The following is an 8,224-nucleotide window of genomic DNA, read 5'->3' as shown; positions in this document are numbered from 1 at the left end:
CTAATCTTACTGCATTGTGGTCAGAAAAGATGCTTGGAATGATTTCTATTTTTTTGACTTTACCAAGGCTAGATTTATGGCCCAGGATGTGATCTATCCTGGAGAAGGTTCCATGTGCGTTTGAGAAAAAGGTGAAATTCATTGTTTTGGGATGAAATGTCCTATAGATATCAATTAGGTCTAACTGGTCTATTGTATCATTTAAAGTTTGTGTTTCCTTGTTAATTTTCTGTTTAGTTGATCTATCCATAGGTGTGAGTGGGGTATTAAAGTCTCCCACTATTATTGTGTTATTGTTAATTTCTCCTTTCATACTTGTTAGCATTTGTCTTACATACTGCGGTGCTCCTGTGTTGGGTGCATATATATTTATAATTGTTATATCTTCTTCTTGGATTGATCCTTTGATCATTATGTAGTGACCTTCTTTGTCTCTTTTCACAGCCTTTGTTTTAAAGTCTATTTTATCTGATATGAGTATTGCTACTCCTGCTTTCTTTTGGTCCCTATTTGCATGGAAAATCTTTTTCCAGCCCTTCACTTTCAGTCTGTATGTGTCCCCTGTTTTGAGGTGGTCTCCTGTAGACAACACATGTAGGGGTCTTGTTTTTGTATCCATTCAGCCAGTCTTTGTCTTTTGGTTGGGGCATTCAACCCATTTACGTTTAAGGTAATTACTGATAAGTATGATCCCATTGCCATTTACTTTATTGTTTTGGGTTCGAATTTATACACCGTTTTTGTGTTTCCTGTCTAGAGAATATTCTTTAGTATTTGTTGGAGAGCTGGTTTGGTGGTGCAGAATTCTCTCAGCTTTTGCTTGTCTGAAAAGCTTTTGATTTCTCCTTCATACTTGAATGAAATCCTTGCTGGGTACAATAATCTGGGCTTTAGGTTATTTTCTTTCATCATTTTAAGTATGTCCTGCCATTCCCTCCTGGCTTGAAGAGTTTCTATTGAAAGATCAGCTGTTATCCTTATAGGAATTCCCTTGTGTGTTATTTGTTGTTTTTCCCTTGCTGCTTTTAATATTTGTTCTTTGTGTTTGATCTTTGTTAATTTGATTAATATGTGTCTTGGGGTGTTTCGCCTTGGGTTTATCCTGTTTGGGACTCTCTGGGCTTCTTGGACTTGGGTGATTATTTCCTTCCCCATTTTAGGGAAGTTTTCAACTATTATCTCCTCAAGTATTTTCTCATGGTCTTTTTGTCTTCTTCTTCTGGAACCCCTATGATTCGAATGTTGTAGCATTTAATATTGTCTGGAGGTCTCTGAGATTGTCCTCATTTCTTTTAATTTGTTTTTCTTTTATCCTCTCTGATTCATTTATTTCTACCATTCTATCTTCTAATTCACTAATCCTATCTTCTGCCTCTGTTATTCTACTATTTGTTGCCTCCAGAGTGTTTTTAATTTCATTTATTGCATTATTCATTATATATTGACTCTTTTTTATTTCTTCTAGGTCCTTGTTAAACCTTTCTTGCATCTTCTCAATCCTTGTCTCCAGGCTATTTATCTGTGATTCCATTTTAATTTCAAGATTTTGGATCAATTTCACTATCATTATTCGGAATTCTTTATCTGGTAGATTCCCTATCTCTTCCTCTTTTGTTTGGTTTGGTGGGCATTTATCCTGTTCCTTTATCTGCTGGGTATTCCTCTGTCTCTTCATCTTGTTTAAATTGCTGAGTTTGGGGTGTCCTTTCTGTATTCTGGCAGTTTGTGGAGTTCTGTTTATTGTGGCTTTTCCTCACTGTGTGTGGGTTTGTACGGGTGGCTTGTCAAGGTTTCCTGGTTAGGGAAGCTTGTGTCAGTGTTCTGGTGGGTGGAGCTGCATTTCTTCTCTCTGGAGTGCAATGAAATGTCCAGTAATGAGTTATGAGATGTCTATGGTTTTGGGGTGACTTTGGGCAGCTTGTATTTTGAAGCTCAGGGCTGTGTTCCTTTGTTGCTGGAGAATTTGCTTGGTATGTCTTGCCCTGGAACTCGTTGGCCCTTGTGTGGTGCTTGGTTTCAGTGTCGGTATGGAGGCGTTTGATGAGCTCCTGTCAATTAATGTTCCCTGGAGTCAGGGTTTGGACTTAAGCCTCCTGCTTCCAGTTATCAGTCTTATTTTTACAGAAGTTTCAAAACTTCTCCTTCTATACAGCACCATTGATAAAATATCTACGTTAAAGATGAGAAGTTTCTCTACTATGAGGGTCACTCAGAGAGGTTCACAGCGTTACATGGAGAAGAGAAGAGGGAGGAGGGATTTAGAGGTCACCCAAATGAGATGAGGTGGAATCGATAATGGAGAGAGTGGGGTAGCCAGTAGTCACTTCCTTATGTGCACTCCACAACTGGACCACTCAGAGATGTTCACGGAGTTATACAGAGAAGAGAAGAAGGAGGAAGGAGACAGAGGTGGCCAGAAGGATAAAAGGGGGGAATGAAAAGGAGGGAGACAGATCCAGCCAGTAATCAGTTCCCTAAGTGTTCTCCACCGTCTGGAACACACAGAAATTCACAGAGTTGGGTAGAGTAGAGAGGGGTTAGGGAGGAGACACAGGCGACCTGGTGGAGAAAAAGGAGAGTCCAAAGGGAGAGAAAGCAGTGAAGCCAGTAATCTCGCTCCCTAGTGAAAAATGGGTCCTGAAGATTGGGTTCTTAAAGGTACAAAATTGGTAACAAATACATAAAAGCAAAAATTAAAAATCTAGAGTAGAGTTTGGAATTTCAAAAATACGATGTTAAAGAAAAGAAGAAGGAAAAGAAAGAGAGAAAAAACGAACAAAGAAAAACAAACAAGGTTGCAAAAATTATAAAGAAAATATAGGTACAAAATTGATAACTAATACCAAAAAGCAAAAATTAAAAATCTAGAGTAGAGTTTGGAATTTCAAAAATACAATGTTAAAAAAAAGGAAGAAGAAGCATAAAGAGAGAAAACAAACAAACAAACAAAAACAAACAATGTCGCAAAAATCATAAAGAAAATACAGGTACAAAATCGATATCAAATACCAAAAAGCATAAATTAAAAATCTAGAGTAGAGTTTGGAATTTCAGATATACAATGTTATATAAAAGAAGAAGAGAAAGAAACAGAAAAAAAAAGTCACAGAAATTATAAAAAAAACTATAGTTACAAAATTGATAACATATACCAAAAAGCTAAAATTGAAAAACTAGAGTAGAGTTTGAAATTTCAAAAATACAATGTTAAAGAAAAGAAGAAGAAAAAAAAAAAAGGTCAAAAAATTATAAAATATATATATATGAAGTTTGCTGAAGAAGAAAAAATAGGGTCTTTTTTTTTTTTTGCAAAGTAATAGGTTATAAAAGTGAAAATTAAAGGAACAATAGAGGACTTAAAAATTTTTTTTTTAATTAAGAAAAAAAAGAAAGAAAGAATGATCGTAAAAATAGTAAAAATATATCTACGACTTTTTCTGGTTTTGTGTGAGTATTGTGGGTTCAGTTCATTTTGGGGTAGTTCCTTGGTCCGACTTATATTTCTCAAGATCTATAGGCCCCTTCCTATGTAGTCCGTAGTAACCACAGGGTTTTCATCTATTGCCTGTAGCTTCCAGGGTGTTTCCCTCTGTTATAGCTTCTTCTCTTTGCTGGTCTCTTCAGTGTCTGGTTTCCGCTCTGACACAAGGGACAGTGGAGGAAACTTTTTTTTTTTTTTAGGCTCACTTGTTCAGTTGCGCTGTGGGGAGGGAGGGAGGGATGCTGCAAACAAATAACATTGGCGTGAGCTCACAGTGCCTCAGCCATGCTGGGTCTGCCCCCGCTCATGGCGCGTGTAGCCTCCCTGCCCACACTGCTCGGGCTCTAGGTTGTTCTGCCTGGATCAATCCGAGGCCGGCCCAGGGCTGCATGTACCTCCCAGGTCCAAGCCGCTCAGGTTCAGGCACTCGGGTAGTCCTCAGAGGCACAGACTCAGTTGGGCCTGCGTTTTGTGCTCTTCCCAGGTCCGAGCAGCTCAGGTGATGAAGTGTTTGGTGAGCGCCAATGCTGCGACTTATCGCCTCCCTGCCACTCGGTTATCTGGGTGTAAAACCGGCGCACCTTCTCAGGCAGATGTTGACCGTCCAGACCCCCAAGAAGTTTTAGTTAGCAAAGAAGCCTGCTTACAGTTTTATAGATAATGTCTCTCTGGGGCTGCGATTGCCCCCTTCCGGCTCTGGCTGCCTGTCACTGGAGGGGGAAGGTCTGCAGCCGGCTATCTCTGTTCAGTCCTTTGTTCCGTGCGCGGGCCTGGCGGTGTCTTAGGTTAGGGCTGGCTTTTCGCGTGGTAGATATCCCACAGTCTGGTTTGCTAGCCCAAATTATTTCGCTCAGATAGCGCTCAGGGTATTCAGGCCAGATTCTTACTCTCAGCGATGCAGCCCGCGCCGCGCCTCCCTGCCCAGCCCCCGCTTGCTAATGGCGTGTGCAGGCGTCTGCGCTGCTTCTCCGCTGGGGGAGTTACCGTAGGGCTCGCAATCTGCGAGTTTTAATTATTTATTTATTTTTTCTCCCTGTTATGTTGCCCTCTGTGCTTCCAAAGCTCGGCACAGATTCGGCAGTGAGAAGGTTTCCTGGTGTTTGGAAACTTCTCTCTTTTTAAGACTCCCTTCCCGGGACGGAACTCCGTCCCTCCCTCTTTTGTCTCTTTTTTTGTCTTTAATATTTTTTCCTACCTCCTTTTGAAGAGTTGGGTTGCTTTTCTGGGTGCCTGATGTCCTCTGCCGGCATTCAGAAGTTGTTTTGTGGAATTTACTTGACGTTTAAATGCTCTTTTGATGAATTTGTGGGGGAGAAAGTGTTCTCCCCATCCTGCTCCTCCGCCATCTTGGCTCCTCCTCTTGAATAGAAAGAAATATTTTTTAAAAAATTAAAAAAAAAATTGTATTCTGTCCAAAGATACATTGAGACCCTAACCTCCGCAGTACTCAGAACGTGACCTTATTTGGAAAAAAGTTCGTTGCAGGTATAAGTTAGTTAAGACGAGGCCGTACTGGAGTAGGTGGGTCTTTAATCCAATGTGACTCGTGTCCTTATAAGAAAAGGGTGATTTGGATACAGAGGGAAGATGGGCATGTGAGGATGAGGCAGAGGTTTGAGTGGTGCTACCACAAGCCAGGGAACAGCTGAGGCTGCCAGAAGCTGGAGGAGATGAAGAAGGCTTTTCCCCTAGAGGCTTCTGATGGCGCATGGCCTTGCAAATACCTTGATTTCATACCTCTGCCCTCAAAAACTGGGAGAGAGTAAATTTCTATTGTTTTAAGCCTCTCAGTTTGTTGTGTTAGCCCTAGGAAATGAATGCACAGTGATTCTCTTCTTGAAGTGAGTTCTGTGCCTTATAATGAGGTTTTTCTCAACTTAAGAGTCTAAATCCAGCTGCCAGCTTGCAGTAACATCACAGGACAGAGGAATGCATTGAACCCATCCCATGAGTGAGCAGTCAGCAAAATCCAGACTGGATAACTATCAGCCAGATGTCCTGGATCCTTCCACAGAGCAGTTGTAATGTAAAGAAAAGGATGAAAGGGAAACCTGTAGATTAAAAGAAACTTCAAAAGATGCATCATGAGGAGAAGAGCCCTTCACCCTGGTAATATTCTTTCTCTAAATCCACAGTGCCAGTCTAATCATGAGAAAAACATCAAACTCAAATTGAGGGACATTCTACAAAATCCACGACCAATACTTCCCTAACTGCCAAAGTCACAGAAAACAAGGAAAGACCAAGAAATTGTCATGGTCTCTGAGGAGCCTAAAGAGACAAGATGAATGAATGGTACAGGGTTTTCTTTTTTTGCCTGTGATTTCTGTGTCTTATCCAAAGTATCATTGCCAAGACCAATGTCAATTCACAGTAGCCAAGATATGGAAATAACCTCTGTCCGTTGATGGATGAATGGATAAGAAAATGTGATATACACACACACTATATGATTGATTCACTCATAAAAAGAAGGAAATTTTGCCCGTTGCGACAACATGGGTGAACTTGGAGGACATTACACTCAGTGAAATAAGCCAGACAAAGACTGATCTACCTGGAGAGGGTGAATGATCCCTAAGCCTCAGCCTTTCTGTGTTTGGTGAATTGCCTTCTTCAGAGAGGAGGAAGTCAGGGGGTTTCTGGGAGATGTGAATGGGTTGTTTTTCTGATTTTACCAAATGAAGTAGACTCTAGAAGGGAAAAAACCCTTACTTACATACTTCACTTATATGTGTAATCTGAAAAAGTTGAACTAATAGAAACAGAGGAGAACAGAGGCTGGGGGAGGGGGAGAAATGGGGCATTCCTGATCAAAGGGTACAAACTTCTAGTTATAAGATGAGTAAGTTCTGGGGGATGAATAATTTCCAGGGAATCTAAAGTGCATCATGGTGCTGTAATTAATAATAATACTGTACTTTATAGTTGAAATTTGCTGTAAGAGTAGATACTACCTGTTCTTATTACACACACAGATGGTAACTTTATGAGGTGATGGATGACTTAATTAACTCAACTGTGCTAATCATTTCACAATGTATGTGTATATTAAATTATCATGTTGTACACCCAAAATAGATACAAATTGTTAATTATACCTCAATAAAGTTGGAAAAATAAAAAAATGATGTGGCATTCTGAATGGAATCCTGGAACAGAAAAACAACAATAACAACCATTAATGAAAAACCGATGAGATTTAAATACAGTCTAGGCTTCAGTTACTAGTAATGTTGGTGCCTTGGTTTGACAGTAATGCAAGATGGTAACATTAAGGGAAACTGACAGTAGCTGAGAGAATAAATGGGAGGTCTCCATAGTATCTTTGCAGATCTGTAAGTATAAAATTACTACAAAATAAAGTTCATCTAAAAAGGAGAGAAGACACATCAGGTTAAAAATTGGGTTATACTAAGCTATGATGTCCAAGAGTGCTTGTATATGTGATAAAACTATAAAGAACCTTAAGGAAGGGATGACTGTGTAAGCTGGGACAGTGTGAGGTGGAAAAGGGCTGTGATCAGGGTCAGAGAAGGCAATGGCACCCCACTCCAGCACTCTTGCTTGGAAAATCCCATGGACGGAGGAGCCTGGTAGGCTGCAGTCCATGGGGTCGCGAAGAGTCGGACACGACTGCGCGACTTCACTTCCACTTTTCACTTTCATGCATTGGAGAAGGAAATGGCAGCCCACTCCAGTGTTCTTGCCTGGAGAATCCCAGGGACGGAGAAGCCTGGTGGGCTGCTGTCTATGGGGTCGCACAGAGTCGAACACGACTGAAGCGACTTAGCAGCAGCAGCAGCAGTGATCAGGATGAAGGATGTTGTGGGACTTCTGGTGAGGGTGGACTGCCAAACTTCTCATTCACTGCTGAGGACAGGTAGTTGCAAAAATTTTTGTCTTATAATGATTCAATAAGCCACAGATTTGTTTTGCATAGTTTTCAGTGTTTTATTTTCCATTGAACAGTTTTAGACAGTGGATCCCCTGTCAGCTGCTGAGTTGCCTACTGCTCTATCCCTGTTTACCTCTGGCTAAATTACAGGATAGCATCCTAGCTGGTCTGGGCTCACTCTGGTTTCATCCACCCCAGGACTCTGGTCCCTGCAGCCAGAGAAATGTTTTAAAACTGTGAAGCTGGTCATGTGTTGGATGTCAAGTTGAACCGTTAACTAAACTAATCCAGAAGCCATCAAACCTTGGTCCTTGTTGACACAACCCTGTTTTTGAAGGTAAGCTTGTGGTCAGCCCTAGGGGTGACTCGTGAAGGCCATTCCCCTGTGCCAGGGGTTGGTCTAGGAATGGGCGTGTGATCTGCTTCTGGCTGATGAATGAGAAGGGTAACTGTCTGATGGGTTTAAAGGGTTCCTTACTAGAAAGAGAGGTGCACAAGGAGCAAGTTGTTTAGTTGCTTAGTCGTGTCCAAGTCTTTGCAATGCTATGGATTGAAGGCTGCCAGGCTCCTCTGTCTATGGGGATTTTCAGGCAAGAATACTGGGGTGGGCTGCTAATTCCTCCTCCAGGGGATCTTAGGGATTGAACCCACGTCTTCTGCAAATCTCCTGCACTGTAGGCATATTCTTTACTGCTGAGCCACCAGGGAAGCCCTGTAAGGAGAAAGAGTCCCACCCTTTCTGAGATGTGTAGTGTCTCAGGAAGGGAGAGTCCATTCCTGCCTGGCATGTGTAGTGGGTGAGAACCCCCTTGCCCTCTGTGACAGTGAGCGGAGACCTCACCACA

The sequence above is a fragment of the Bos indicus x Bos taurus genome, chromosome 25, assembly GCF_003369695.1.
Source record: "Bos indicus x Bos taurus breed Angus x Brahman F1 hybrid chromosome 25, Bos_hybrid_MaternalHap_v2.0, whole genome shotgun sequence".
NCBI classification, from domain to species: Eukaryota; Metazoa; Chordata; class Mammalia; order Artiodactyla; family Bovidae; genus Bos; species Bos indicus x Bos taurus.
Note: the sequence above shows the minus strand (reverse complement) of the source record.